The 8,523-nt window shown below is 40.9% G+C and overlaps 1 long non-coding RNA gene across 1 annotated transcript; it reads left to right on the forward strand.

The window, feature by feature from the left end:
* The first annotated feature begins 360 nt into the window (after positions 1-360).
* On the forward strand, positions 361-8,228 carry LOC108504400. Its single transcript, XR_001877095.1, has 3 exons — positions 361-469; positions 6,192-6,281; positions 8,088-8,228. It is a non-coding gene; the product is annotated as an uncharacterized LOC108504400 (long non-coding RNA).
* Positions 8,229-8,523: the final 295 nt, after the last annotated feature.

Here is an 8,523-nt window from a genome sequence, read left to right on the forward strand (position 1 = left end):
AGCTGGACTCCTCAGTGTAGGACCAAAATATTGATGGGCGGGGTCTTCCAAAATTCTGGCCTGACTAGTTTTGCCTCTCTGGAAATGAGATGGCTAGAAGAGTCTCTGACCTCGTATTTGCAGTCAGGAAAGATTGAAAGAAACTGTTCCTGCACACCAAGCCTGTGAATGAGATCAAAGGGGGCTCAGAGATCAGAACTTAACAGGAATAGCAGTTGCTTTTAAAAATAGCAAATAGCAGTTGCTTTTAAAAATTCAGATATGTAAAATGAAGATCAGCAGTTTCATAAGATGTCATGTTTATTGCTGATACACTCAATTTATTTTTGTCTTCTGCTCTAGGAAATGACAGTGTCCTAAATGAACATCGTGGAGAGCATGGGCAGGCCGATGAACACACCTTAAAACAAGTGGCTTCCCTCAGATGAATGAAGGGACACACTGTTTGCAAGCCTCATAGTGCTGAGAGGTGAGTGATGGGGCAACATCTAGACCATGTCTCCCCAGGGGTAGGGTTGAGGTCTCTGTCTGGGGCATTCCTGGCAGGAGATGGCAACATGTGTCCCCAGCCTACCAACGTGAGCTGTGAGAAGCAGAGGGGTTGCACTGGGGCAGCTGTCACCTTTGCACCTGTGATGGTGTTTGGAGGGAGACAGAAATGCAGCAGGTATGATTTTGAAGCAATCCCTCTCTGCACTGCTTTGAGGAAAGCCGAGCAGCTGTCAGGAGGAATATCCCTATTTCACATGGCTGTTCCATGTAAATATAGCATTGTAAACAAAGACTTGACTGGGAATTAATCCCAGGGTGACTAAAAATACATGGACATGTTTTTACTGGCTCTTCTAACACTTAGCACAGCACTTTTTCCAGTCACAACTGATAGATATTTCCATTAATGCATGTATAAGCAATTCAAAGAGTTGCTGCTAGCAGAACAGGCTGAGACTTTCAAGTATCAAAAACCTGAAGTGGAGAACAGAAGTCATGCCCAAATGCCAAGCCCAAATACCTGCATGTTGTAGTGCTGGTGAAGCACTCAAAGCAGGAGACATTAAATGGCACAGGAGGGCAATGCCACCACACAGCCCCACACTAATACAGCCAGTTAGTGCCTGGCTGAGCTGTCTGACTCTCATGGGGAAGAGGGGTGTATCACAGATTTGGAAGCTGCAGGGATTTTTTTTCTCTGGGTCTGATGTGGGCAATAACATGTCATGGTCACATGCTGCCTGGTTTTGGAGGCCATCCTGCCTCCTTGGCTACCCAGCCTTCAGGTACAATTCCTCCCTGCCTAGCTGTGTCAATCATTACTTTCCCCCAAGAGTCCATGGGAAGAGAAGTGAAGAATAGAGACTAGTTTATCTATTTTAAAGAGATTAATTTATATTTTGCATTAAAGTTTTCATATTTTTGTAAAAAATAAACCTTATTTCCCCTCCCCTTTTCAAATCACAACCATATTCTGCTGCTTGTAGAGAATATTTGTTTCAGTGCTGTATATTCAAATAAACCCTTCCTTACTTAGGAATTCTTGAATTTTTGAAAACTATAGGGAACCCAAGGGTGTTGGCAAGTGCATTTCTTCAAAATGGTCCCAGTGGTGGAGATTTGAAAGCATATATGAGCTGTTTTGATAATCCCTCTACTGAGCTACTTTATAACTTTGGATTCTAAAATACTTCCCTGACTCTGGCCTAAATCACTTCAAAAATAGAATTTAGACACTTAAATCATTAAGAGAAAAAAATCCTAGCAGTAATGCGTAAGTCCTTTTGAGAGTACAACTCAATGTCTTCAGCATCAAGTCCATAGAACCCACATGTCAGACAAGAAAGCAGGTTTTGCTAGCAAGAAAATCCCCTCAACTTTGAGAATTAAACTGCCATGACACCCTACAAATCATACGCTCTTTGTAGCAACCTGTCGTCAAAGTTCACCATCTTGTTCAGGCCTCTCACATTGAAAAAGTTGCCTTCATAAACTAGAAGACACACAGGCATCCCTCTAGAAAGGTCAAAGCCTGACAGATTCCTTCTGTGTCATATCTCATACAGTAAAATCAAGAAAGAGTTTTAAAGTGGTGCACAAACGCAGAAGCAAAAATAATTGGGGTAGACAAGTTAGATGACCTACCCAATTGCACCTCAAACAGGTAATGCCTTCATAGATACACATGGGAGAGGAGTTAAATATAGATCCTGATTTGTATTCTTCAACATGAGAGTGTGGTTGGCTATTTTTTGGTGGGAGAAGGGGAAACAACAGAGTTGGACTGCTGCAAATATGATGCCTTGTGATTCTGCATGTGCCCAGCACTAGGATAATAGCTAGAAATAGTTTAGACATTCATTTTGCCTGCACCTGGATGCCTATTGGCAGACAGGAAATACGACCTGTGGGGGACAACTAATTTTCTGGAGAGGTAACCCACTGCCTGTCTGAGTACAGAACAGGAGAGACATTTCTACTTGTTTGCAGTCTGCCTAAGTGGTTAGTTCATAGAAACATAGAATATACTGAGTTGGAAGGGACTCACCAGGATCATTGAGTCCAGCTCCTGGCCCTGCACAGGACACCCCAAGAATCACACCATGTGCCTGAAAGCATTGTCCAAACACTTCTTGAACTCTGTCAGGCTTAGTGCTATGACCGCTTCCCTGGGGAGCCTGTTCCAGTGCTCAACCACCCTCCAGGTGAAAAACCTTTTCCTGATATCCAAACTAAACCTCCCCTGACTCAGCTTCATGCTGTGTTCTTTAGTCCTGTCACTGGTCACGAGAGTGAAGAAATTGCTATTTGCCCCTCCACTTCCCCTCGTGAACATCTCACTGCATCACAGACTGCAACATTTACATAAAGCAACTCTTCATCAGCCTCTTGTCTCACGGCTACTTCTTAGAGTATTTTGGTGGGGCACAGTTTTGAAGGGATATTTACCTCCTTCAGCAGTGCTAGAGGCACCAAAGAGATATTCAGGTTTTCTAGGTATTGAAGAATGACATCAGTAACTTTGGACATCTTTGCTGTGACAAAACAGCTACTGGGATAATTGGGGGGGGGGAGGATAGCTAAGCCTAATAACAATAAAAATTTAAGAAATAAGGTTCTGACTAGCTCCTTGAGCTTTTCCTTTCGGGGTATTATTTTGAGGTTGTGAAAATAAGAAAAGAATCTTGTGGTTAGTTTGGCCCACAAAGAGCTACTATGAAGACAGGGTGGCGGATGTGTTTCATAGAATGGATATCGAACACATTCATGTGTTTGTTGGAGCGAATAGATAGCATTTCAGCTACTTCTTGAAGCTGAAATACTGATCCTAAATATGTTTGAAAGTAGGCGGAATCTGACTGACTACAGCCCAAGTGACAAGAGAACTGAGAAATCCATGTAATGAATAATACTTGGGAATTTCACCCAAAAAATGTTACTCTTACTACGCCATAATTTTTTCTCTGAACTCAAGTATTAGTTGCCTGAGATCCTCAAAGCCAAATGCAGGGACATCCCACCTTAAACTTCTCATCTGCAGTCTGACAGGCAGTGTCTATGTCCACCACTCCATCTGGCTTAACCTTCCCAGGAAGCTGATGTTCATCTTTGCGCTTCAGTGAATGGTTTTGTTTTACTGAAAAGGAACCTAGCTCAGTAGCACTCAAGGGGCTGTCAAATGAAAATGGAATTAAAAAATGTTGGCAATTTCTCTAATAATCAACAGTCTGCTTTGAAATACTCTTGACACTTTCCTTTCAAATTAACTCAGGAAACATTTTTATATGCAAAAATCTTAAGGAGTTTTTCCTGACCCTGAGAGTTTGAAGATTGTCTGTTGTATGCAGAAAGTTGAAGAGAGGTCTTGAGAAAGAAATCTGTAAAAATTCTCATTTTTAGTACTTTTATTATATCGAAAATAGGCATTGTGCAGGTGAAGACTTTTTGTTTTGTTTTCACTGGTTTTGTTGCAGCTTCCTTGCAGTCCATCTGCACGCCAAAATGAAACTCCTTGAGACCCAGACAGGAGGAAGTCCTGCTTCATTTCATATTCGTCTGGTAATACCAGGTAGTCCTGGCCCTGGCATGAGAAAACTTGAATTTTGCGGGATTTTTGGTCAGGTTTATCAGATCTTCCTATTTGAATTTCTGGGCTGCTGGTGATTTGGTGTATCAAATACTCTTTAGGTGGCAGGTTTTGATTCAATGTTTTCTATCCTGTGCCAGCCATACTCAGGTTCCTCCGACTATATTATTCTGAGTTAAGGCTTCTTAGAAAAGAAGGGCATGCACACACAAACCAGACCTGAATACATGCTATAAAAGAGATCTTTGTAAATTGAAAGTCAACTGCTAAGACTTTTGAAAAGCATCCTAGTTTCATCAGGTCCTGCTCAATCTTGCAATTGGTTTCTCTCACCTATAAGGCTAATCTTGCTGACTGTGCTTTATCAGCACAGAAGTTGCAGCACTAATTGGCTGTTAAGGTCTGTGCAGGTGCATTGGTGGGAAGTACTTATTGGCTACCTATTAGCTACTAGTATATCTTCTGTATCTTGTAAACTCTGTTTGCTCCCTAACACAAGTGTGTAAACTCGTAGGACCAGACCAGACCAGAAAGGACAATTCTTACTTTAATGACAACACCAGCATGTGCAGCCTTCAGTATCTGTCAGCACAAGGTGGTGAGACTCCAAGGGGAGATGCACAGCACATGGCACAGGTCAAAGACCTGCACAGCTCATCAGTGGGAATGACCCTAGCACAGCACGCTCTGACAACACCCAGCCTTACTGCCCACCCACTGACCTGTTCTTGCTCACTGCTAGGATGAAAGCTCACACTGTGCACACACAGCAGCCAGGATGCAGTAACACAACCATCAACATACAGTTCACACTGTGGCAGATGTTACTGACAGTTTACAACAGGGTACAAGGCCAAATGCAACAGCTGTGCAGCTGAGAGGCCCGAACGAGTTGCACTATTGGGAGGTTACCATGTCTTGTAATCGGCAGACCAACATTTTGGCACAGTGGATAACCCAGAGTAACTTCCTAGAAACAGTTTTGTCCCTGAGGGCACAGTGCTGAGTGTTCCCCTTTTGTTCACAGATTCCCACAGGTTCAGTCACTGGTGGAGTCTCTTCTAATGTAGGTACAGTGAGGGTGGCAACTTCAGACTGGTCATACTGCAAAGTTGACATACTACACATTTTACTATCTGGCTCAAAGGATGGGAAAATAACGGCTGGCATGCAGAAAAGGAATAGAATAACTTTATATTTTTACAATTACCTGGTTAGTCATTTCATAACACTTTCTCATAAAGTTATATGCCCACATACTACAAATTTAGGGTTTTTTGACATCTCTAATTGAGGAAGCTCTTCTCTCTGCCAAGTACTGCTTTTAATCTGTTATTACCTACTCCTTTTACCTATTTAAGGACCATTAATTTCTATAACGTTTTTCTGAAAGACATGAAAGTATAGTTCTCACTTCTGAAGTTGCAGAGATAGCTTAATGATAACAAATTATACTTTACCAGATTGCATGTGAGAAACATTTGGATTTAATTGAATCACTTCTTTCTTCCAACTCAAATATCATTTGCAAATACATAAATTATATCTACAGAGACTTACATACATATTTGACAATTTCTACACAAACATATTCACGATCAGGTCATTTTGATCATATTTAATAGTGGGCAGAAACAGAGTTTCTCTTTTATGGACTCTGAGACACTTGAATTTACACCTTATTTTCTTCCTTCCATAACTTCAGTCATGGCCATAAACTAAGTGTTGCACCTTTTCCTCCTCATATAAATATGTAAAAATGGAAATCATTAAAGCAAAGTTAGGCAGTGAGTACTTGTTAATATTTATGTGGTGGAATTAACTACTTGCTCTCCTGTAATACTTATTGAAGACATTTAAAAATAAGATAAAACTAGTGTTAATGACTATTTCAGTTCTTACTCCATAGGAATCAGATGTTAACAGCATACTCAGAAGTGGGGTTTTTAATTCTTTTATTTAGTTTATTAGCTATTATTCTTAAACTGCTGTTCACGAGGTTGTTTGTTATTTTTTTGTTCCATCTCTGGCCTATAACAACAAAAAGATAATGTTTAAAGTTGAAATTGTTACATTTAGGCTCAGATTTTTGCCATCTTCCTTTCCCTCGCAGGAAGCTTTTAACCTGAGACTTATAATCATGTGCTGTAGTGTCAGCCTCGGGAAACATGAAATGCAACACTTAAGCCTCAGTTATAAATAGGTAAGATTATCTTCTACTATTTTATTAGTTTGGGCCAGGATAGAGTTAATTTTCTTCATAGTACCTTAGAAGGGTTATATTTTGTATTTGTTTTGAAAACAGTGTTGATAGCACAGGGACATTTTAGCTACTGCTGAGCAGTGCTTATAAACATCAAGGCCTTTTCTGCCTCTCACACTGCCCTGCTGCTGAGTAAGATGGGGGTGCATGAGAAGTTGGGAGGGAATGCAGCTGACCCCAACTGACCAAAGGGATATCCCATACCATGTCCTCATGGTCAGCAGTAGAAGCTGGGGGAAGAAGAAGGAAAGAGGTGACATGCAGCATTTGTCTTTCCAAGTATCACTCATGGTGGAGCTCTGCCCTGCTGGGTGTGGCTGAACACCTACCCACCCCGAAAAGTAGTGAATGAATTCCCTGTTTTGCTTTCCTTCCATGGTGTTGCTTTAGCTATTAATTGAGTTTATTTCAAGCCACAAGTTTTTTCACTTTTACTCTTCTGATTCTGAGCAAGCAGGTATGTGGGGCTAAGCTGCTGGCCAGAGTTTGCCCAAAACAACCATTTTCCTTCAACATTTCTTCTACTACAGAAGAATCAACATTTTACTATTAATTATTCTCCCCTCAGAGATTTCTCCAGTACTTACATACACTTTCTTGAAAGAACATGACTAAAATCAATAGCTTGAGGACTAGGTTCAGCTGCTTCTTTTAAAATGTTGGCTTGTAGAGTGTAATCCTACGGAGGTACAACAAACCAGAGAGCCCCTGTACGCCATGAAAGTGCTTGGGTTTAGAGCATTTTCCTAGAAGTTGATGGAGACTTACAGAATCATTTTGTAAGACTATCTGCTCCTGAAGTTTGAATACTTTGTCAGTGTCTTCATTTGTTTCATTATTTGGGCATTTGTTTTGGATTGCCAGGGGCTTTTTCCAATTACAAATACTATTAGTTTTTTGAAGTTGCAGTCTTCTCCTACATTTTAACTGGGCTTCCTGGGCTGTTATCTGGTTCTCATTATTGTGATTAGCCTCTGCAGCAGGCCATCATTATTAATTAGAATTTGCACAGGAGCTTTCATGTATTCTTCTTGCATATTCAGCTTCACACTCTTAGTTATACCTAAGCAACTATGTAAAATGTAAAAATGCTGTGGCTTTATTGTGTAGTTAAGTAATGATTCAAATGGCATTTGTCATAGCCTGCACTTCCCTAAAATTTTTACACTGTGTTGATAGATGCAACAATATCTTACACTACACAATAGTCTTAGATTAAGTCAACTTTTAAGTTTGCTAGATATGAGACTGCAAACTGAAAAGCTGAGAAGTACCAGAGTTACTGCTATTCCTTGTTGCTTTGCTAATCAACATCTTATTAATTTTAATGGTACTGGAAAGTCACACTGGTAAGGGCAACAGTACCTTCATAAAAATGAAACACACCACTCATATTCCTGCATATTTTGGATATGTGCCCAATGCAGAGGCAAAAGGCCTGTGCTGGGCAACTGCCCATGTGCTGCCTGATCCTGCCTGGCTCCTACCACCTTCATGGAGGTAGGAGTGCAACTCCTACTCACTGTCATGGCAGAGGGAGCTCTTGACATGGTTGTAGATAAATTGCTGTCATCACTTGATTATAAGTAGCATAGTTTAATATTGAGTATGTGTTGAATAATCAACTTACAAGTATATAAATAGTAATGAATTACTAGTTTATAAATATTGTCTGATTATTAAACACTCAATAATTAGTTAATAAGCACAGAAAGTATTGTATAAGTGTAACATGTCAAATTGCAGATGCTGTTTGGCTGCTTTCTGGAAAAGTGCCTTCCTTCCCAGGGGTGGAGGAGCTGGTTCAGTCTTGCATTTGTCTTTGGTGAGTGTGGGCAACTGGGCCAGTGGCACCGCTCCCACAAATTGCCCAGCAGGAACCATGCATGTGCTGGGACACATCATTTCTGCCCTTGAAAGGAGACAAGGAGAGACCTGCCCAGGGTTCCCTGAATCTCTGAGGAAGAAGCCAGGCTGCTTGTGCAGAGGAAAATGCTGCTACCTGCTCTGCTTCTGTCCGGGGGTAGCCCTGCCCGTCTTTAAGCTAATTAAAGCTTCTGCTCATTATAGCAGTGTGGGTTTTGGCAAGGTCATAAATCAATCACTGTCTTAGAAATATGAGCTGTCATAATTGTGCATTGTCTAAATGTGAACTAATGAGTTAATGACTATTCCAGCTGTT

This window comes from Lepidothrix coronata, unplaced genomic scaffold (assembly GCF_001604755.1).
Source record: "Lepidothrix coronata isolate B3197 unplaced genomic scaffold, Lepidothrix_coronata-1.0 Scaffold162, whole genome shotgun sequence".
Classification (NCBI taxonomy): Eukaryota; Metazoa; Chordata; class Aves; order Passeriformes; family Pipridae; genus Lepidothrix; species Lepidothrix coronata.